This window comes from Natrix helvetica (assembly GCF_964273705.1).
Source record: "Natrix helvetica genome assembly, chromosome: 1".
NCBI lineage: Eukaryota > Metazoa > Chordata > Lepidosauria > Squamata > Natricidae > Natrix > Natrix helvetica.
In genome coordinates, this window is record NC_138548.1 from 352,695,066 (window position 1) to 352,719,048 (window position 23,983).

The window sequence follows — 23,983 nt, forward strand, 5'->3', positions numbered from 1 at the left end:
CTGTAACTTTGTTGCTTGTATCCTTACGATTTATATTGATATTGCTTCCTGCTTGCTTATTTGTACCCTATGACTATCCTTAAGTGCTGTACCTTACGATTCTTGACGAATATCTTGTCTTAAAAGACAAATTTCTTGTGTGTCCAATCACACTTGGCCAATAAAGAATTCTATTCTATTCAACACAATAGAGTTCTTTAAACAAAATGGTTCGAGATCTGCATCCGTGGGACTGATTGGGGTAGATTGCAGGGAAATTGCACTGAAATATAATTCTATCATATTTTACCTTCAATTATTGTATTCTATTCCAATTCCATTTTAAATAGTATTTCATTCCAATTCCATTTTAAGTTGTATGTTATCAAATTCCATTTTATATTGCTTTTATCAAATTTTAGTGATAATTTGTTTCTGGAACTTTGCACTTCCATATGGCCCAAGGGGTAATCAATGTCAATCAGACTCAATGTCAGTGTCAATATGGTGGGGGAATCTTTTTCTTTAAGGCAAAAAAAAAGAGAGAGAATTGGGTGTTTCTCTGTCTTCTCTAAGCGATTTGTGGTCCAGTGCAACGCCAATTCCCATTTATCTGCCCCCTGCAGTGCCACACATCTTGGGGAAAGTTCCCCACCCGGGAAAATGCTGAGATTGATGGGATAGGAGGGCGGCAAGGAAACAAATTGGCAACTTTAAGGAGCCTCTGGGAGCCCTGTCCTTAATTGCAATTGCTTTCGAGTCTCAAGAATTGTTCAATGAAGTTTTTTCTCTCTCCCTAATTCCAATTTTTTTTGGGGGGTGGGGGGGACACACAATGGGTTAAAAATCCACTTCGTCCTCTGAATTTTAAGATGGGCTGCGGGGATAGATCGCAAATGTGGACGTTGGCTCTTTATGGGGGAGGGACGGGACGGGACTTCGTCTTTTAAGTGAAATCCTCTTCTTCTCCAGCTGGTTTCATCCTGTTAAATGGCCAAAAGCGCTATTTTCCTCCAAAATCAAAATGCCCGAGGAAGATGCGCCCTTCCCTCGCGGTTATCAAGTTTAAATTTTACTTTCGGTGTAACTTCAGTATCCAAACTACCAAGAGAATTGTACTTTTGACATTAGACGCGTGTCCTCCAGGCCCGCTTGGATGGGCATTTATGGGAGCTGCTCCCCTTTAATATTTCAGTCGAAGTTATTAAACTTGCGTGGGATCGCTTGCACGTGGGAGTCATCGAGCTTACGGGAGCATTCCGGGAAACGGTGGAAACAAAGTAGCGGCACCCGCCCTCCTAGGATATGCTTGCAAGCGCGCTGCATTTTGCTATTTCCTCCCCTTTCACCCAACGTAACGGGCCTAACGTGATGCGAAAGCCACACACCCCTCTTGGGTTTTCCTAACTCTATGCGCGCAGGTGCCGCCAAGAGGAGCGGAAAAACTCGGAGGAGGAGCGCTTGTGACACCTGCGGTTCGCAAAGCAATCCCGCAGCTTTGGGGCAGGGAAGGGAACACCGAAGCAGGGTCAGGATAGACTTCTGGCTAGGCAGGGGGCTCCTCTAGGCTGCCGATGTTCTCCAGCCCCGTGTTTAATGTGTGGGATAGAATCAAGATCAGGTGAAGTACTAGTCTATGGAGATAGTCAGCCGTCCAGCTCATGGTTGTCCCAAAGGTGCTTTTTATTTTTTTTTGAAGAGGCAACTGGACTTTCTGGTTTTTCTTTGAAGACATTTCGCTTCTCCTCCAAGAAGCTTCTTCAGCTCTGACTGGATGGTGGGCAGGGACCGATTTAGGTGAAAAGAGGCCCTAGGCTATTGCACTTACGTGGCCCTTTCACCTCCCGTTTTTAAGTTTGTAAATTACATGAGAGATAATAAAATACATCATTACTGTGATATATATATCAATATATTAAATGAAACATGTTGTAATTGGTACTAACCTTTATAAAAAATGTGGCATGGATAACAAATAAAAATAAAAGGCCCCTCTTGATCTTGAGGCCCTAGGCTGAAGCCTAGTTAGCCTATAGGGAAATCCGGCCCTGATGGTGGGGAATATTCAGGGCTGAAGAAGCTTGGCAATGGGCTCATATTTATTTGTGGGGCCTGGGATCATGCGATCCACTTTTGTGACCTTCCTGACCCGCAGAGTCAATGGGGAAGCCACATTCACTTAACAACCAGGTTACTGACTTATCAACTGCAATGATTCAATTAACAACTGTGGCAAGAAGAGTTGTAAAATGGGGCAAAACCTGTTTAACAACAGGAATTTGGGGCTCAATGGTGGCCATAAGTCAGTGGTGGGTTTCCATTTTTTTTACTACCGGTTTGCTCCTGCGTGCACATGCGCTCGTGCACACGCGCAATGCCTTTGCACATATACGGAAGCGTCCGGGCGGATGGGCGGAGCCTTCCGCCGCCACCACTACCGGTTTGCCTGCTCCAGGCTGAATCGGAAGCAACTCACCTCTGCCGTAAGTCGAGTACCTATATTGCATCCAGTTTTGGTCACCATGTTAGAGAAAAGATGTTGAGACTCTGGAAAGAGTGCAGACAAGAGCAACAAAGATGATTAGAGTACTTCGTAGGCTAAAACGCAGGAGGAGGAATTGGGTATGTCTAGTAGTTTAATGAAAAGAAGGACTAGGGGTGACATGATAGCATTGTTCCAGTATTTGAGGGGCTGCCCCAAAGAAGAGGGAGTCAAGCTATTCTCCAAAGCACCTGAAGGCAGGACAAGAAGCAATGGATGGACACTAATCAAGGAGAGAAGCCACCTAGAACTAAGGAGAAATTTTCTAACGTGGACCGTCTTGCCTTCAGAAGTTGTGGGTGCTCCATCACGGGGGGGGGGGCTTTTAAGAAGAGACTGGACAGCCACTTGTCTGGAATGGTACAGGAGAAGGGTGTCAAACTTGATTTTATTGAGGGCCGCATCAGGTTTGTGTTTGACCTGGGGGGGGCAGAGTTGGTGTGGCTTGGGGTGGGGGTAGCCAGGTCAATGTCACTTGTGTCGTGGTCGCCTGTGGTGGCCCGAATGCTCTGCCAATGAAAATGGGCTCCAGAGCTCCGTTTTCAGATTTCTGCAACTGTCTGCAAGTGAAAATGGAGCTCAGGATGGCCGTACGCAGCCTCACAAACTCCGCTGTCGGCTGCGATGTCCTGAAACCACAGGCCAGTCCTTTGCTGTTTCCAAGACAGCCCTACGGGCTGGATCTAAGCATCCCCTGAGCCGGATATGGGTCCTGGGCCTTGAGTTTGACATCCCCGGTATAGGATCTCCTGCTTGAGCAGGGGGTTGGGCTAGAAGACCTCCAAGATCCCTTCCAACTCTGCTTTTCTATTCCCATCCAAGCAGAATTGAAGGTTGCCATAATTCTGGTCTTTATCTCTTTCTGTGGATGTAGTTTTATATCCCACCCCCTCCCACACACACACTTTCATTGTGTGTTTCTAACAGGACTGCAAACTTGCTGGTTTTGCCTGGAGCAGTGTTTCTCACACTTACATCTTTAAGATGTGTGGACTTCAACTCCATATGCTGGCTGAGGAATTCTGGGAGTTGAAGTCCACACATTTTAAAGTTGCCAACCTTGAGAAACTCTTGGCCTACAGCCTTTTTGGTAGAAAATCACATGTACAAAGAGGAGACAGATGCCCGTGGAGTTTAGTTGGAATTAAAAGCAAAGCAGAATACAGTACTATTGCCAAAATTCATTCATTCATTCATTCAGTCTGTCTGTCTCTCTGTCTTTCTCCTTCTCTCTTTCCTTTTTTCTTTTTCTTTTCTTTTTCTTTATTTCTGTCTCTTTCTCTTTCCTTTTTCCTTTCCTTTCCTTTCCTTTTTCTTGTCTTTTTTTCCTTTCTTTCTTTCTTTCTTTCTTTCTTTCTTTCTTTCTTTCGTTCTTTCTTTTTCTCTCTCTCTCTCTCTCTCTCTCTCTCTCTCTCTCTCTCTCTCTCTCTCTTTCTTAAATTACAGACATTTAATCTCTTTCCTAAGGCACATATTTACATTGGCTTTTCTATTTGTTCCACTGTGTGGCTCCTCCTCCTGTTGCTGCATATTTATGCAGCACCAAAACCTTTCAAAATGTAAGCTTATTCTGTGGGTGGCCCAGCCTCTTTGTGGACTGGAATCTGTCCCATTTGTGCATGGGGAGGCCTTGCAGGCCAAACTATTCCGCCTGCCAATTTTCACCCTGCTTCTTTTGGGAAAGAAAGACCAAAAAAGATTTTGCCATGCTGGCCTGTGGTGATGGGAGTTGTAGTACAAGGCCATGGATGGAGGAAGTGGTTTAAAAACAATTGTCCTATTTGGTTGTCTTCAAAAGCCCAATAAACTGTGGTTAGTCACACCCAGCCATTGGGTGTGTTAGTTAAGATCACTATTCAAATCTAAACTCGGAACAGTGAAATAAATCATGATTGAATTATGGATAAGCTCATAGGAATATGGTAAAATTTAAGAATGTGCTATACAGCATGCCAGGGGTTTCCAATCCCAGTGTGTCACTGAGTCCCAGACTGTGGCCTGTTGAGACCGGGCCCCACAAGTGGCAGGCGAGTGTGCCAGGCTTCATTTGCACAAGTGGGTGCATGCATGAAACCATCCCCTCTCCTCCCCCACCCCCACCCCCGCTGCCACTGCTCCACAGAGCCAGAAAAGTTGGAGATCACTGTTATATGCCACTTCACAAAATTGTTGCAGAAGGAATATGTCCATCCCTGAACTTCGTGCTATGCTGTTCTGGCCTGCTACTATCAGGGGTGGGTTCCTGCCAGTTCTAACCTCTTCTATAGAAGAGGTTCCACAAATCTACAGTGCCGTTTAGAACCGGTTCCAGCTCCCTCCCCCCGCCCGTCTGCATATCATCAAGATGAAGAGCGAGAGGAGGAATTCTGGGAGTTGAAGTCCACAAGCCTTAAAGCTGTCAAGTTTGAACACCCCTGGGTTTTTTTTTTCCTAAAGGGTTAGCGGTGCAAGGGTCTTGTAACTTGACAGCTTTAAGACTTGCACACTTTAATGCCAGAGTTCCTGAGCCAACATGACTAGAGGAGGAATTCTGGGAGTTGAAGTCCACAAGTCTTAAAGCTGTCACGTTTGAACACCCCTGGGGTTTGTTTCTAAAGGGTTAGGGGTGCAAAGTTCTTGTAACTTGACAGCTTTATGACTTGCACACTTTAATGTCAGAGTTCCTGAGCCAACATGACTGGAGGAGGAATTCTGGGAGTTGAAGTCTACAAGTCTTAAAGCTGTTACGTTTGAACACCCCTGGGGTTTTTTTCTAAAGGGTTAGGGGTGCAAAGGTCTTGTAATTTGACAGCTTTAAGACTTGTGTGCTTCAAATGCCAGAGTTTCTGAGCCAACATTTTGGTTGCTAAGCAAGAGCGTTGTTAAGTGAGTTTCACCACATTTTACAAGTTGGCCACGCCCACCTGGTCACATGGCTGGCCTGGTCACATGGCTGGCAAGCCACTCCCACCCAGTCACATGGCCGGCAAGCCACTCCCACAAAGCAGGCCACACCTACAGAAGAGGTTCCAAAAAATTTTGAAACCCACCATTGGCTACTATGTACACATAGACGGACCAGGGAAGTTATACAGGTAGTCCTCAACGTACGACCACAACTACACACAAATTTTCTGTTGCTAAGTGAGACATTTGTTTAAATGAGTTTTGCCCCATGGTATAACTTTCTTGCCACAGTTATGTGAATAGCTGCAGTGGTTAAGTTAATCAAGTGATTATTAAGTGAATCTGTTTTTCCCCATTGACTTTGCTTGTCAGAAGGTTACAAAAGGTGATCACTTGATCCCAGGACACTGCAAATATTTTGATCACATGACCCTGGGAATGTTGCAACAGTCATAAGTGCCAAAAATGGTCCTAAGTCACTTTTTTAGTTCCATTGTAACTTCAAATGATCACTAAACAAGCTACTGCTATTCTATTCTATTCTATTCTATTCTATTCTATTCTATTCTATTCTATTCTATCTAATCCTATCCTATCCCATCCCATTTTCCAATTCCAATTCCAACTCCAGTTCCCTTCCATTCCTTGATATATACAGTAAATGCATTTGTAACTACTGTACAGAAGTTTGGAAGCCATTCATCTATATCTTTCCCCTTCCTTTTTTCTCCTTTTAAATTTCTATTACTGTAGTATCATTTCTACTTTTGCATCTGTTTTTTAAAAATATATTTTTTTTACTTTATTTAAAAAAATCAATAATTATTTTTTAAAAATGGGTGGATGATGATCCGGAAGAGTATTTCTAGAAAAATGGTAGATTTATTGAGCTAAGGCCTGGTGTTAACCAAAGCCCTGTGCAAATTCTTATATTCTTCCTTCTTCCTTCAGAAAAGCAGATCTGATTTCTTTGATTTAAAATGTATAATTCAATATGAATGAACTATAAGTGATGATTGTGGGAGAAATGCACGAAATTTATTTGTAACCAATCGACACGCTTTCTACAAGATGTAAGGAAGGATGATTCTTTTTTTGTGGTTTTTGTTTAAATAAAACAATAAAACATTTTCAAAAAACAAACAAACAGAAAAGCAGATCTGAGACAGAAGAATTGCTGCACTTCCGTATTGCTTAGCATAAATGAACACAAGTTTGTTAGCTGTGGATAATGCCCATAGCCACTATGTCTATCTCTACTTATTGGAAAAGTGGCAAGTTGAGGGCCAAAGATGGAGAAGATGTTACTAATTTTTCAGACCTGGAGTTTAAGCGGAAGCCAGCAATTCAGATCAGAAAGCTGTTTCTATGTAGCAGTAAATGTTACTGCCATTTTTTTTTTTTTTGGCAGTAACATAATTACTTCAAATTCTGGTGTGTCCTGTTGAGAACATTGATAGACCTACAGTTGTTGCTGATGTTTGCCTTGTTTTCTGCTCAAAAGTAAAAAATAAAATAAAAATGCCAGTGCCTGTCTTGATTATTTTGATCTCCCACCTATTTCTACCCCAAAAGCCTTCCCTCTGATGGTTGATCTGGGTCCAAATTATGGACATGGCTCAGTGGTGGGATTCAAAATGTTTTACTACCGGTTCTGTGGGTGTGTCTTGGTGGGCCTGGTTTGTCTTGGTGGGCATGGCAGGGGAAGGATACTGCGAAATCTCCATTCCCTCGCCACTCCAGGGGAAGGATACTGTAAAATCTCAATTCCCTCCCCATTCCAGGGCAAGGATTCTGCAAAATCTCCATTCCCTCCCCACTCCAGGGGAAGGATACTGCAAAATCTCCATTCCCTCCCCACTCCCGGGGAAGGATACTGCAAAATCTCCATTCCCTCCACACTTCAGGGGAAGGATACTGCAAAATCTCCATTCCCTCCCCACTCCAGGGGAAGGATACTGTAAAATCTCAATTCCCTCCCCATTCCAGGGCAAGGATTCTGCAAAATCTCCATTCCCTCCCCACTCCAGGGGAAGGATACTGCAAAATCTCCATTCCCTCCCCACTCCCGGGGAAGGATACTGCAAAATCTCCATTCCCTCCACACTTCAGGGGAAGGATACTGCAAAATCTCCATTCCCTCCCCACTCTAGGGAAAGGATACTGCAAAATCTTCATTCCCTCCTCACTCCAGGGGAAGGATACTGTAAAATCTCCATTCCCTCCCCATTCCAGGGCAAGGATTCTGCAAAATCTCCATTCCCTCCACACTCCAGGGAAAGGATACTGCAAAATCTTCATTCCCTCCCCACTCCAGGGGAAGGATACTGCAAAATCTTCATTCCCTCCCCACTCCAGGGGAAGGATACTGCAAAATCTCCATTCCCTCCCCACTCCAGGGGAAGGATCCTGCAAAATCTCCATTCCTTCCCCACTCCAGGGAAAGGATACTGTAAAACCTTCATACCCCCCCACTCCAGGGGAAAGTTACTGCAAAATCCCCATTTCCTCCAGATCAGCTGGAACTTGGGAGGCAGAAAATAGATGGGACGGGGGTCAATTAGAGGTGGTATTTACTGCTTATCTGAACTATTCAAAATTTCTTTTACCGGTTCTCCAGAACTGGTGAGAACCTGTTGAATACCACGACCTCTGATATGGTTTAGGGCAGTGGTCGGCAAGCTACGGCTCGCGAGCCACACGCGGCTCTTTACACATTTTAATGTGGCTCTTCTGTGTGCCGGGCGCCCGCTCTCCTCCCTCCTCTCGGGCACTTCAAAACAAGCGCCCCTTTCCCTTTTTTCGACCCACAATGATTAGGGAGGATCCTGAAGTCGGGCGGGGACGAAAAGCGAGGAGGCAGAAAAAGAAACGGAGGCTAAGGAGCTTCCCCCGCCCCCTCCCAGCAAAAATCTTAGATTTTTGCTGGGAGGGGGCGGGGGGAGGCTCCTTAGCCTCCGTTTCTTTTTCTGCCTCCTCGTTTCTCGTCCCCGCCCGACTTCAGGATCCTCCCTAATCAGGAAATCAGGAAAACTAGTACTGACCGTGTCAGTATTGTTTGGAATGGAGCTGAGCACAAGAGAGTCTTTAGAATAGAACAGAGCTGGAAGGGACTTTGGAGGTTTTCTAATTCAGCCGCCTGCTCAAGGAGAACCTATACCAGCTCAATAAATTGTGTATACATTGATGGCATTTTTTTAAAAAAAGGCTTAGTCTGTAAAATGTTTCAAAAACTAAAGACAGCATGGCATAAATGAGTGGGATAAATAAATCAGCCCACTTTGTGAAATAAGTGGGAAACAGAATTAACACACAGCCTTGACCTTTATTTGTTTGGATGCCTGGAGTTTCTTGCCATGAGCCTTTCTATCCTATTTTAAGAAGAAATTACAATTGGAGTATGGCTGGCTGGGGAATTCTGGGAATTGGAGTCCACACCCCTTAAAATTGTCAAGGTTGAGAAGCAGGCTCACCTTCAGCTTTATGATTTTTAATTTGTGTGTGTGTGTGCCATTCCAGTCAGTCTTGATTACTTTGTGATTGGGTATATGTGGAAATGGGTGAGTTAATTTGGTGGCCATGGGATTTGGTAACAAAGTTGTGGGAAGGGAACCTTAATCCGGGTGCGCTCAAAAGGCTTTCGAGGAAGTTGCAATCACAAATTGGTTTAGCATTCTTGGACAGTTCACCATTACAAACGTTAAGTCATTTGGGATCCTTCCATGTTGCACGCTGGTTTTTGTTCACAACGTCCTTCCAAGCATTGATGCATTTTGAGGTTAATTTGCTACTGCCCACCCGGCTCCCCGGTTAGATTTTTGCTGGGAGGGGGCGGGGGGGGGGAAGCTCCTTAGCCTCCGTCTCTTTTTCTCCCTCCTCGCTTCTTGGGGCTCCACCAATGGGGGAGCAAGGCCCGCCCAGCGCCAGGCTTTGGGCTAACACAGAGGTCTGCAAAGTTGGCTGTTTTAAGACTGGTAGACTTCAATTCTCAGAATTCTGGGAGTTGAGGTCCACCAGTCTTAAGAGCCAATTTTGCAGATCCCTGGGCTAATATGATTGATGCCCTTGGTGGACTTCAATTCTCAGAATTCTGGGAGTTGAGGTCCACCAGTCTTAAGAGCCAATTTTGCAGATCCCTGGGCTAATATGATTGATGCCCTTGGTGGACTTCAATTCTCAGAATTCTGGGAGTTGAAGTCCACAAGTCTTCAAGCTGTCAGGTTTGAAGACCCTGGGTTTTTTTTCTAAAGGGTTGGGGGTGCAAGGGTCTTGCAACTTGACAGCTTTAAGTCCTGTTTATATATTCCAAAGGTGCTTTTTCAGGAGGACTTTTTTGTTCTTCCTTTGAAGACCTTTCGTTTCTCATCCAAGAAGCTTCTCCAGCTTCAGATAAACCAGTGGTGGGTTCCAAAGTTTTTTAGAACCTCTTCTGTAGGTGTGGCCTGCTTTGTGGGAGTGGCTTGCCTGCCATGTGTGTGGGAATGGCTTGCCAGCCATGTGACAGGGTGGGCGTGGCCAACTTGTAAAATGTGGTGAAACCCACTTAACAACGCTCTTGCTTAGCAACCGAAATGTTGGATCAGAAACTCTGGCATTTGAAGCATGCAAGTCTTAAAGCTGTCAAGTTACAAGACCCTTGCACCCCTAACCCTTTAGGAAAAAAAACCCCAGGGGTGTTCAAACGTGACAGCTTTAAGACTTGTGGACTTCAATTCCCAGCATTCCTCCCCTCGCTCTTCATCTTGATGATGTGCGGACGGGCGGGGGAGGGAGCTGGAACCGGTTCTAAACGGCACTGTAGATTTGTGGAACCTCTTCTATAAAAGAGCTTAGAACTGGCAGGAACCCACCCCTGGTTCCGGATCCCATTGCAACCGGTATACTGCGACAGGGCCAGGCATCTACCTCGGGCATGCACGATGTGCACGCATGCACATGCATGTGCACGCCACTGCCCTGCGATGCCCCAGCTGCCTGTGTGCACAATTGGCCCGTTTCCCCCCAAAAGAGGTAAGGGATGCACTGTTCCAGTACGGTGGCTCTCAGCGGCCACCAGAACGCTGGTACCAGGCCGTACCGCCCAGAAACCACCCTTGAGATAAACACAGTTAAGCCTCCAAGTGCTTCAAGGACCTTCACAAAGGATGCAAATGACCAGCTGTCTTCAAGGAATATAAATCCTTCCATTCTCCACCATCCCGCCAGAGCTGAAGAAGCTTTTGGGATGAGAAGCAAAATGTCTTCAAGGAAAAACCAAGAAAGTCCAGTTGCCTCCTGAAAAAGAGACCTTTTTGGGGGGCAACCCGTGACCTGGATGACTGAGAATCTCTACGGACTTCTCTTTGTATAGTGTTTGATATCAAGCAGCAAGAGTCTAGAAAGTAAAGACAGGTAGTCCTTGAGTTGTGACCATAACTGAGCCCAAAATGTACGTTGCTAAGCGAGACGTCAGTTCAATGCATTTTGCCCTATTTTATGACTTTTCTTGCAACAGTTGTTAAGTGAATCATTGCAGTTGTTAAACTAGTCACCCAGTTGTTAAGTGAATCGGGCTTCCCCGTTGACTTTGCTTGTCAGAAGATCACAAAAAATGGATCGCTTGAACCCGGAATACTGCAACTGTCATAAATATGAATCAGTTTGTAAGCATCTGAATTTACAATACAATGCAATACAATAGCAGAGTTGGAAGGGACCTTAGAGGTCTTCTAGTCCAACCCCCTGCCTAGGCAGGAAACCCTATACCGTTTCAGACAAATGGCAATCCAACATCTTTTTAAAGACTTCCAGTGTTGGGGCATTCACAACTTCTGGAGGCATTTTCTGTTCCACTGATTAATTGTTCTAACTGTCAGGAAGTTTCTCCTCAGTTCTAAGCTGCTTCTCTCCTTGATTAGTTTCCACCCATTGCTTCTTGTTCTGCCCTCAGGTGCCTTGGAGAATAGTTTGACTCCCTCTTCTTTGTGGCAACCCCTGAGATATTGGAACACTGCTATCATGTCTCCCCTAGTCCTTCTTTCTATTAAACTAGACATACCCAGTTCCTGCAACCGTTCTTCATATGTTTTAGTCTCCACATTTGGATCATGTGACCATGGGGATGCTGCAATGGTGATAAGTGTGAAAAAAAGGTCATAAGCAGAGGTGGTATTCAACAGGTTCTGACCAGTTCTGGAGAACCGGTAGCGGAAATTTTGAGTAGTTCAGAGAACCGGTAAATACCACCTCTGGCTGGCCCCGCCCCCATCTATTCTTGCCTCCTGAGTCTCAGCTGATCGGGAGGGAATGGAGATTTTGCAGTATCCTTCCCCTGCCATGCCCACCAAGCCACACCCACCAAGCTAAACCACAGCTACAGAACTGGTAGTGAAAAATTTTGAATCCCACCACTGAACCATGTCCATAATTTGGACCCCGATTAACCATCAAAGGGAAGGCTTTTGGGGTAGAAATATGTGGTAAAATTTTGAATCCCACCACTAGTCATAAGTCATTCTTTTCAGTGCTGTTGTAATTTCGAACAGTCACTAAATGAACTGTTGTAAGTTGAGAACTACCTACAATTGTCTTTATTGTTCCTTTTAAAAAAATGCTTCAAAAAAAAGGATCAAAAGATGTTTCCAATTCTCATCCTTTTGGAGAAGAAAGACTTTTATATAAACTCTTTAAATGCTTTTAAAAATATAATACAATAAAGACTTTAGAATTGTATTTGTAATTGTTCACATTGGCTTAACCACAGACTCAAACACTCTGTGCTAATACTCAGAGGTGCTAACAAAATTGCAACTTACTCCCTTTTCTTACTTCCTGTTTTGTTTTTAAGTCACATAACCCACTTCCTCCAAAAATAGAGGGGTGTGGCACTGTCACTTTCTAATTATGTAATGCACTTTAAAAAGAAGTTCTCACACCTGAAGTGTGGTGAGCAGGATTTTAACATTAAAATGCAAAATTCATTAGTGGAACAACTTGCCTCCAGAAGTTGTGAGTGCTCCAACACTGGACGTTTTGAAGAAGAGATTGGATAACCGTTTGTCTAAAACGGTAGAGGGCTGTAATGGGGAACCAATGGCACGTATGCCACAGGTGGCCCCGCAGCGCCCTCTTTGTGGACACACGAGCCATCATCCCAGTACAGCTCCATTGCGCATGCGCAGGCACCTCCTGCCAGCCAGCGGGTCATCGGGTCTCTGCACGCACATGTGGAGGAGCTGCACACACATGTGCAGGGGGCATGCAGTTAGTGGTGGGTTTCAAAATATTTTAGAACCTCTTCTGTAGGTGTGGTCTGCTTTGTGGGAGTGGCTTGCTGGCTATGTGACTGGGTGGGAGTAGCTTCCCAGCAATGTGATCGGGTGAGAGTAGCTTGCTGGCCATGTGACCGGGTGAGAGTGTCTTGCTGGCCATGTGACTGGGTGGGAATGTCTTGCTGGCCATGTGACCGGGTGGGAGTAGGTTCCCAGCAATGTGATCGGGTGGGAGTGGCTTGCCAGACATGTGACTGGGTGGGCGTGGCCAACTTGTAAAATGTGGTGAAACTCACTTAACAACGCTCTTGCTTAGCAACCAAAATGTTGGCTCAGGAACTCTGGCATTGAAGTGTGCAAGTCTTAAAGCTGTCAAGTTACAAGACCCTTGCATCCCTAACCCTTTAGAAAAAAAAACCCAGGGGTGTTCAAACTTGACAGCTTTAAGACTTGTGGACTTCAACTCCCAGAATTCCTCCTCTCGCTCTTCATCTTGATGATGTGCGGACAGGTGGTTGGAGGGAGATGGAACCAGTTCTGAACGGCACTGTAGATTTGTGGAACTTCTTCTATAGAAGAGGTTAGAACTGGCAAGAACCCACCCCTGGGGCACGCGCACATGTATTCGCGCCTATGCACTTGGCCTGGAAAAGGTTAGCCATCACTGCAGGGGTGGGATCCTACCAGTTTAACAACCGGTTTGCTGTGTGCGCATGCACAGTTTAGAGAGTACTTACCTTCCGGATTGCTGCTTAGGAAGGAAGCAATCCACTCTGCTGCGCCACTCAGCTGAGAAGATAAAAGATAGGGAAAGTGCAGGGGTGGGCAGGCGGGCCCACTTGCTCAAGGGAGCGAACCAGTTTGCTCTGAGCTGATCTTTGGAGCTAAAGGTTTGCCCGAAGTGGTCCGAACTGGTAGAATCCCACTCCTGACTCAGTGACATAGGGCTCTCTGCCTGAGAAGGGGGTTGGACTAGAAGACCTCCAAAGTCTCTTCCAACTCTCTCGTTCTGTTATTAAATTACATTTTTACAATGGAATGGGTGGGATACGTTTTGGATTCCGTTCCAAAGGGGTGTTGCAGGAGGTGTGCCTTTTTGCCCTTTCTTAAAACTACTGAGCCGTTGTATAAGTCACAATCCTTTTTGACAGTACTAACATAACCATTTACTATGCAAATACAATAATACAATACAATACAATAGCAGAGTTGGAAGGGACCTTGGAGGTCTTCTAGTCCAACCCCCTGCCTAGGCAGGAAACCCTATACCGTTTCAGACAAATGGCTATCCAACATCTTCTTAAAGACTTCCATTGTTGGGGCATTCACAACTTCTGGAGGCAAGCTGTTCCACTGATTAATTGTTCTAACTGTCAGGAAGTTTCTCCTCAGTTCTAAGTTGCTTCTCTCCTTGATTAGCTTCCACCCATTGCTTCTTGTTCTACCCTCAGGTGCCTTGGAGAATAGTTTGTCTCCCTCTTCTTTATGGCAACCTCTGAGATATTGGAACACTGCTATCATGTCTCCCCTAGTCCTTCTTTCTCTTAAGCTGAACATACCCAGTTCCTGCAACCGTTCTTCATATGTTTTAGTCTCCAGTCCCCTAATCATCTTTATTGCTCTTCTCTGCACTCTTTCTAGAGTCTCCATATCTTTTTTACATTGTGGCGACCAGAACTGAATGCAGTATTCCAAGTGTGGCCTTACCAAGGCATTATAAAGTGGCATTAACACTTCACGTGATCTTGATTCTATCCCTCTGTTGATGCAGCCTAGAACTGTGTTGGCTTTTTTAGCAGCTGCTGCACACTGCTGGCTCATATTTATATACATTTTTATACATTTTTATATATGCAAAACTATTTTTAAAGGTTTTCGTATTTGACGTTTTAAATCCTCAATAAAGTCTTTTTTTTCTTCAAAACAACAACAACTGCTGAACCATTAACATACCTGCACAAACCCATAGCCTAAAGTTGGTCCCAAAATACCCCTAAGTTAGATACCAAAAAGCCATGTGTGTGTGTGGTGGTTTCCGGATCCCGTTGCACATGGTACGGTACAATGCGGCTGGGCGTCCACCACAGGCACGCCGCATGCATACTTAATGCCCGGAATGCTCCAGCTGCTCGGTGGAGTGTTGCGCAGGTCTCATATGCTTCATGTGCGGGTGTAGAAGCCCCGATCAGCTCAAATATAGGTAAGGACAGCGGGCGGCAGGTGGGCCCTCCGGAGCACCGTACCGGAACGGTACCTGGTGCTCCCAGCAGGCACCGGTACACCCGTACCCGGGCGTATCGGTCGTATCCCACCACTGGTGTGTGTTGTGTGTTTCCCTGTTTTGACTTCTGGACTTCCCTACAATTTCCTTGGCAAGATTTTCAGAAATGCTTTGCCCTTGCTGTTTGCTTCCTCGGGCTGAGAGAGAGGGACTGGCTTTGTGCCTATAGTGGGATTAAAACTCACCATCTCCTGGTGTCTTTAACCAGGTAGTCCTTGACTTAACAACAGTTCATTGAGTGACCGTTCAAAGTTACAACATCACGGAAAGAAGGGTTCTGGCTGCTGCCATTGCCGATTCGCTCAGGGACAGGCTGAGTGTGCTTTTGATGCGCAGTATTTAAAAAAAGCTGTGCATTTGCAGAAGCAAAAAAACAAGATGGCGGCACCAAAGGCGCCACTGACAGAACCAGTTTGCGGATGTGGCAGGCCTAGTTAATACCTACTCGTCCAAACCGGTCCGAACCGATAGGAACCCACCTCTGAAGTGGCCTATGACCATTGGTCACACTTACAACGGTTGCAGCATCCCCGTGGTCATGTCACGTGATCGAAATTCAGACTGTTGGCAACTGACTTGTATTTATGACGGCTGCTGTACCCCGAGATGATGTGATCACCTTCTTTTCAACCTTCTGACAAGTAAAGTCAATGGGTCAACCAGATTCACATAACAAACAAGTTACTAATTTAACAACTGCAGTGATTCACTTAACAACTGTGGCAAGAAAGGTTGTAAAATGGGGCAAACATCACTTAACAAGTGTCTCTCATAGCAACATAAATTTTGGAGGTCAATTTTTGTCATATGTTGAGGACTACCTGTAAATCCAAATTGACTGACTGACTCTCTCTCTCTCTCCCCCGTCTCCCCTTCTCTCCGTCTCCATCTCCCTCCCCCTCTCCCTTTCCTCTCCCTCTCCTCCCGACTTAAGATATGTGGACTTCAACTTCCAGAAATCTTCATCTAGCATGGCTGGCAGAGGAATTCTGGGAGTTGAAGTCCGCGTATCTTAAAGTTGAGAAACACTGGGATAGAAGCTGTTCCAGAATGCTATATAGCCTCTCAATTCCTCTAAGATATATATTTTCTCCTGCAGCAAAATTGGGAGCAAGCAGAGGATCAAATGTCACTGCAATCGGGGATCGTATTTTTTAAGAGCTCTCGTAAAATACTGTAGTCATTTCCCCTGCAGGTTGGAAAACAAATTCAGCAAGGATTTATGTGACGGAAATCCAGAAGTGAGTAGAATATTTCAGAGCACAGATGGAGGAGACGTTGTATTTGTGAAAGGCAGTTTATAGGGAATAAGGGAGAAAAAAATGTTAGAAAAAAAATTGCAACTGGCTAGCCTTCCCCATTCTGCCTGAGGATAGGAATGTTTTACCAAAGGGAACATTAAAGATGGTATATCTTGCCTCCCTTCCAATTCTCCCTCCTGAGAATTATGACACCTTTTGAAATTTATGGCTTTTTAACAAAAACTGGAAGATCTCGGGTCTGCTGTCTGCTACAAGCTCTTTCCTGACAGCTTCATTGATCTGATAAGTTTGCAAGGAAAAGCCGATCCGATGATTTGCAGGAAAAGTTAAGATGAAAACCACTCGGCTATTAGGAACTACAATTAACGACTGTTTTGAGAATATAAATGCAGACAAAGCTGCTTTGAGACAATGAAATGCAAACATTCTGTCTGCTTTTCAAACATTGTTTTAAGCCATTGCTTGTTGGACTGTGGTTTATGGAATAAAATAAAAGGGTTATTTTTACCCAAAGACATAATCCAGACCTTAGAAACCATGACAAATGGTTGAGCCGATCGGGACAAGTCACAGGCAAACAGATCATGTTTTGATGCAATGTTTTGAGAGAACCTGACCAGCATAGGTATAAAAAGTTGCTTTGAGGTCACGGCATGTTTAAAAACATTCCCCATGGTTGATTCAGGGCTTTGAACTAAGCCTTTGTTTCCATAATCACAGATTATTGAATAAACTGCACTTGGCTGGGTTAGAACAACGTGTGAAGGCAAAAACACATTATTCCCATTAGGGTTTAATGTGTGTTGGCGAAGTCTGCTGAGGCAATGTGTCGACATTATCAACGAGCTGGAGATGGGGCGGAAGAAAGAGCTAATTCCTTGTCTGTAATTATATTAACTGAGACTCTAGAAAGAGTGCAGAGAAGAGCAACAAAGATGATTAGGGGACTGGAGACTAAAACATATGAAGAACGGTTGCAGGAACTGGGTATGTCTAGCTTAAGAGAAAGAAGGACTAGGGGAGACATGATAGCATTGTTCCAATATCTCAGGGGTTGCCACAAAGAAGAGGGAGTCAAACTATTCTCCACAGCACCTGAGGGTAGGACAAGAAGCAATGGGTGGAAACTAATCAAGGAGAGAAGCAACTTAGAACTGAGGAGAAACTTCCTGACAGTTAGAACAATGAATCAGTGGAACAGAAAATGCCTCCAGAAGTTGTGAATGCCCCAACACTGGAAGTCTTTAAGAAGATGTTGGATAGCCATTTGTCTGAAACGGTATAGGGTTTCCTGCCTAGGCAGGGGGTTGGACTAGAAGACCTCCAAGGTCCCTTCCAACTCTACTATTGTATTGTATTGTATAACTATCAAAAGGTGAACACTGTTATACCCTTAGGAAGCAAAGGAGACCAGCTAAACCAGTGTTTTTCAAGTCAATTCCCCCCGCCAAGTTTGAAAAGCACTGATCTAAATTAAGTTGCAAAATCCTTGCTCTGCAAAGCCCCAGATACTCCCAGAAGATACTCTTAGTAGCATGATAAGGTGCAGTGGTGGGTTGCCAATTTTTCCACTACCAGTTTCATTGGGAGGAGCCTCCCGCCGCCGCTACTACCGGTTCGCCCGATCCAGGCCGAACTGGCAGCAATCCACCTCTGATAAGGTGTAATTTTGTCAGCAAAATTTAGTTTGAAATCCATTTAAATGTAGACAAATTAAAAAAATGTAGTATTAAAGTTCGTTCTTTTAGCTGGTGGGTTGGTTTCTGAACCTCTTGTTACCAGGCTAAGTAACATCATCAGCGGAGTTTAGGAGATGTCAGTGTCAGTGTTCTGTTTATAAGGGCTTCAGGTGTGGGTGTGTCAAGGGAGGGTCTTGTGATGAATCAGCTGTGAGTGTCTGTTGTAGCTCTGGCTATAACTTTGGAGAGTTGTCCTCAGAATGAGAGATAGTCAGCCACCCCGTGGGCATCCCAGTCTAGAAAAGCTTGCTCATCTCGGATCTGAAGAACAGAAGAGAAGCTTGAAGTGGCCTTCCACGTATTAGCCTACCATATTCACCAGCTCCAAACCCAGGGGTGAAATCCTACCAATTTGGGCTGGTTTGCCGGAACCAGTAATTTAAAAATGTTTTTAAAAGTTAAAAAGAAAAAAAAAACTTCCGACGATCACGTGACACAGCTAATTGTCCCACAGCTGATCTTTGGAACTTTTTAAAAAAACTTTTTAAACCTTTTTTAACTTGAGAGAACCAGTAGTTAAAAATGCTTTAAAAGATTTTTAAAAGTTCTGACAATCGGGCAGCACCGCTGATTGTTGCACAGCTGATTGTCGGAAATTATTTTTACTTTTTAAAGCATTTTTTTCTACCAGTTTGGGCAAACCGGCCCGAACCGGTAGCATTTCCCCCCCTGGTCTAAGGCACCGTGTATGGGCAAAGAGCTCACATTGCTATCGAACTGGTAGCAAAGGTAATTGGATTTCACCCCAGTGAAATCCAAACCAGTATGGTCAATGGTCATATGAGACTGGAGTTAGCTTTAGAATAATGTTTCCTGTTGTGGCTCAGCAGGAGCCGTTCAAGTTGCCACCAGACTCAGACAGCGAGGGTCACTATGAGTCGGCTCAGGAGGATGTGGAGGACCCTGGACAGGGTTCCGACTCTGAGCAGGGCGCAGAGAGGCTGGTTGGCCACCAGGAGGCTCCTGAGGCATGGAGCAGTGGTGAAAGCCAAAGGAAGGGGGCTCCTGATGTCATGCCTTGGAGCAGTGGGGAGGAATCACGGGACAGTTATTAGATGCTCGTTACCGGCGTGCTACCCGGCGTAAGGAGCAATTGAGCAGTTACAGGAGGTAATTGCTCTCAGCTGCTGATAATTAGACTCCTCTCCAGATTATAAAGGGGCTGCTTGTGGACACGCCCTTTGCAGGAATCAACTGATCATTAGAGTTGGAGACGCTCTCAGATCTGTGTCGTAGCTTGGCAGACTGGATTGCTGCCAAAGTGTTTACCTGGATTGCTGCCAATCTGTTCCCTGGACCTCGGCAGGCTGGAGTGCTGCCAAGGTGGTTATCTGGATCTTGGTAGCTGGATTGCTGCCAAAGGGTTCGCTGTAGCTGGATTGCTGCCCAAAGTGCTATCTTGACCTTGGCAGGCTGGATTGCTGCCAAGGCTGAACCTGTATGTAAATAAACATCTTGAAGAGACTTTGTGTTGGAGTGACTTGGTATACGAGAGGGGGGGTCAGAACAGTTTCCTAACCTTGGCAACTTTAAGATGCGTGGACTTCAACTCCCAGAGTTCTCAAGCCAGCAAAATCTGCCTAGTGCAGTGCAGTGCATTTCAAACGTAGCAACTGTAAGATGTGTGGACTTCCAATTCCTAGAATTCTCTAACCGGCATCCTTGCTGGGGAATTCTGGGAGTTGAAGCCCATACACCTAATGTTATCAAGGTTGAGAAACATTGTTCCAGGTCATAAAAAATCTGTGAGGATCTCTTATTCCTTACAGCAGTATTTTTCAAACCTAGTAACTTTAAGATGGGTGGACTTCAGCTCCCAGAATTCCTCAGCCAGCTAATGTGAAAAAGGAATATGTAATTTTTCTCTGCAGGGAAAGAAGTAGGTGTGATACAGCAACTTTCTCCAAGTGATCTTCTTGTCCAATGAACTTCAGCTCCCCAAATCCACTGTAACGATGGCTGCTCTGCTGGGGAATTCTGGGACTCAAAGCCCATACAAGGTCAATTAAGAACCAGTGGTGGTGCAGTGGTTAGAATGCAGTATTGCAGGCTAATTCTGCTGACTGCCAGCAGTTCGATTCTCACCGGCTCAAGATTGATTCAGCTTTCCGTCCTTCTGAAGTCTGTAAAATGAGGACCTAGATTGTTGAGGGCAATAGGCCGACTCTGTAAACTGCTTAGAGAGGGATGATAAACACTGTGGAGTGGTGTCTAAGTGCTATTGCTAATTGTATCTAGATAAATGAAACAACGATGTAGAGTACAGTCTGGGCTGGTCACATACTTGGCCAAGTAGCTCCACCCTGTTAGGCACATCCTAATATAAAACAAATTGAGACAAGTTGCCACAGGCAGGAGATTTTGGAGGTTACAGAAGAGATTGATGCATTGACATTGATTCATTTGCAGAGTTTATGATCTGCTCCAGCAAGTTGACTCTGGCATATAATTCCCAAATCCATCACCTGGGTTCAAAATGGACAAGATAAATATGGTATAATATTCTTGTGCAGTTTTAATTTTCAAGAAGATTTAAACCATCTATAAATTGCAATAGAGAGGGAATAAATTCAAGATCGAAATAAAATTCTACTAGATAAAATTCTAGGGTAAGAACAGTTTCAAGAATGGATTCAATTTTTTTACTATTCGTTCGGTGGGTGTGGCTTGGTGGATGTGGCAGGGGAAGGATACTGCAAAATCTCCATTCCTTCCCCACTCCAGGGGAAGGATACTGCAAAATCTCCATTCCCTCCCCACTCCAGGGGAAGGATACTGCAAAATCTCCATTCCCTCCCCACTCCAGGGGAAGCATACTGCAAAATCTCCATTCCCTCCCCACTCCAGGGGAAGGATACTGCAAAATCTCCACTCCACACTCCAGGGGAAGGAGACGGTCGTAGGGAGGGGCGGGCGCGAGGACACCAGAAGAACGCATGGTCGGTTGGGAGACCGGGGCTGTTGGACACGCCCGGTCGCTTGTACCAACCCCTGCAGTCTAGGTGGACAGGATCGGCAAAGCCTGGGCCTTAGGCTGATGTTATGTAACGCGAGGTCCGTGGTTAACAAGGCCCCCCTCATCAGGGACTTGATCTCAGAGGGGGAGCCGGACCTCGCAGGAATAACGGAAACCTGGTTGGGCCCAGAGGGGGGGTTGCCCCTTGGGGAAATGTGCCCTCCAGGTTACTGGGTATTCCATCAGCCACGGGCCCAGGGTAGGGGCGGTGGGGTAGCGATAATCATCCGGGAAGATTTGGCTCCAAGAGAATTCACTGTGTCGCAAACATCTGGTTGTGAGTCTCTGGGCGTGAAATGGGGCCCAGGGAGTCAGTTGGGTCTGTTGATAGTATACCTGGCTCCCCGCCATACATCAACGGCCCTGCCCGGACTCCTCGAGTTGATCGCGGAGATGGCGGTTGAGACCCCCAAGTTATTAGTGATGGGGGATTTCAATCTGCCGTCGACGGGAGAGGCATCCGAGGCAGCCCGGGAATTCATGGCTTCCATGACAGCCATGGATCTGACTCAAGTAGTTCGGGACCCCACACACGAAAGAGGCCACATACTGGATCTTGTGTTTGTCTCCGACCAGTGGACGAGTGATCTGGGAAGAGGGAATTTAGTCATCACGCCCCTGTCATGGTCAGATCACTCACTTCTCCAACTGGACTTCCCTGGCGCTACTCCCCGCTGCGGGGAGGCGGAACCAGATGGTCCCAGATGGTTCCGCCCCAGGCGTCTGATGGAACCAGATAGGTTCCAGGCGGAGCTTGGGCCACCTCCTGCAGACCTGTCCCGCTCCCGGGCGGAGGACCTGGTGGCCGCGTGGAACAGTGCGGCCGCCGGGGCCTTGGACCGGGTTGCGCCTTTGCGGCCTCTCCGATGGCAACGATCGACCCGAGCCCCCTGGTTTAACGGGGAGCTAAGGGCGATGAAACGCCACAGGAGATGCCTAGAGAACAAGTGGAGATCCTCCCGCTCCGAATCCGATCGAACAGAGGTAAGAGCCTACTTAAGGACCTACCTTGTGGCAATAAGGGTGGCCAAACGTCAATATTGTGCCACCCTTATAGCATCCGCAGAGAACTGCCCTGCCGCCCTGTTTCGGGTGACCCGCTCCCTGCTATCGCAGGGACAGCGGGACCCCCCATTGCAGGGCAGGGCAGAGGAGTTTGGGGAATACCTGCAGGATAAAATTGATCAGATCCGGAGGGGGTGGACCCACTCCAGTACTCCAGAGGGGGCGTCCGAGGCTAGTCTTGAGATTCCACACTGGGAGGAGTTTGACCCTGTTGTCACCGAAGATTTGGACAGGTTGCGCGGGCGACTGCGAGCCACCACATGTTTATTGGACCCGTGTCCCTCCTGGTTGGTACTGGGTTCCTGGGAGGGTTCACGAGGCTGGCTACTGGGACTGGTGAACGCTTCGTTGGGTGAGGGCCTTTTACCAACCGCCTTGAAAGAGGCGGTGGTGAGACCCCTGCTCAAGAAGCCTTCTCTGGACCCATTGGAGCTAGCAAATTATCGTCCTGTCTCCAACCTTCCTTTTTTAGCAAAGGTTGTTGAGAGTGTGGTGGCTCAGCAGTTCCCGCGTCACCTGGAGGAAGATGATTATCTAGACCCGCGCCAGTCCGGCTTCCGGCCCGGTCACAGCACGGAGACGGCCTTGGTCGCGTTGGTGGATGATCTCTGGAGGGCAAAGGATGGGGGTTGTTCCTCCATCCTTGTCCTATTAGACCTCTCGACGGCTTTCGATACCATCGACCATGGTATCCTATTGCGCCGTCTGGAGGGGTTGGGGATCGGGGGCACCATATTGCGGTGGTTCCGCTCCTACCTCTCTGGCCGGACGCAATGTGTGTTGACAGGGGAGCAGAGGTCGACCCCGAGGCCCCTTACTTGTGGGGTCCCACAGGGGTCGATCCTCTCGCCTCTCCTGTTCAACACATATATGAAACCGCTGGGCGAGATCATCCGTGGTTTTGGGGTGAGATATCATCTGTACGCTGATGACACTCAGCTGTATATTTCCACCCCAAACCACCCCAACGAGGCTGTTGAAGTGATGTCCCGTTGTCTGGAAGCTGTGCGGGTCTGGATGGGTGACAACAGGCTCAGGCTCAACCCCTCCAAGACAGAGTGGCTGTGGCTTCCGGCACCCCGGTACAACCAGCACATTCCATCGCTGGCCATTGGGGATGAACAATTAGCCCCGGTGGAACGGGCACGCAATTTGGGCGTCCTCCTTGATGCCCGGCTGGCTATGGAAGATCATGTGGCAGCCGTGGCGAGGGGGACGTTCCACCAGGTTCGCCTGGTGCGCCAATTGCGACCCCTTTTGGACCGGGAGGCCTTGCACACAGTCACTCACGCGCTGGTGACGTCTCGCCTGGACTACTGCAATGCTCTCTACATGGGGCTCCCCTTGAGGTGCACCCGGAGACTGCAGTTGGTCCAGAATGCAGCCGCGCGGGTAATTATGGGGAGATCGAGGTTCTCCCATATAACACCGCTCCTGCGCGAGCTGCACTGGCTTCCTGTGGCCTACCGGGTGCGCTTCAAGGTGTTAGTTACCATCTTCAAAGCGCTCCATGGCATAGGGCCTAGTTACCTGCGGGATCGTGTCCTGCCCCATACATCCCTGCGGCCCATTCGCTCACACAGAGAGGGTCTCCTCCGGGTGCCGTCCTCTAGAGATTGTCAGAGGGCGGTGCCCAGGAGTAGGTCCTTCTCTGTGGCAGGCCCTACCCTTTGGAACGACCACCCCCCAGACATTAGAACAACAACCGATCTCCGCTCCTTCCGCAGTAAACTGAAGACCCATCTGTTTCGGCTAGCCGGCCTGGCTTAACTTGACAACTTATCCACCCCTAGGTCATTTTTAATTGTTAATTTTAGTTTTTAAACTATTAATGTTATTGAGGTTTTAACCTTTTTTAGTATTGTAATTATTTATTTATTTTTTACCTCCTCTGTATGACACTGTTTTGACTGTTGCTTGTGTACGTCGCCCCGAGTCCCTGTGGGGAGAGGGGGCGACTAAT

General features: G+C 46.6%; 1 long non-coding RNA gene across 1 annotated transcript in view; it reads left to right on the top strand.

Moving 5' to 3' along the window:
• The window catches only part of LOC309383178, a 474,080-nt gene that overhangs the window by 114,096 nt on the left and 336,001 nt on the right, over positions 1 to 23,983 (top strand). The window lies entirely within an intron of this gene.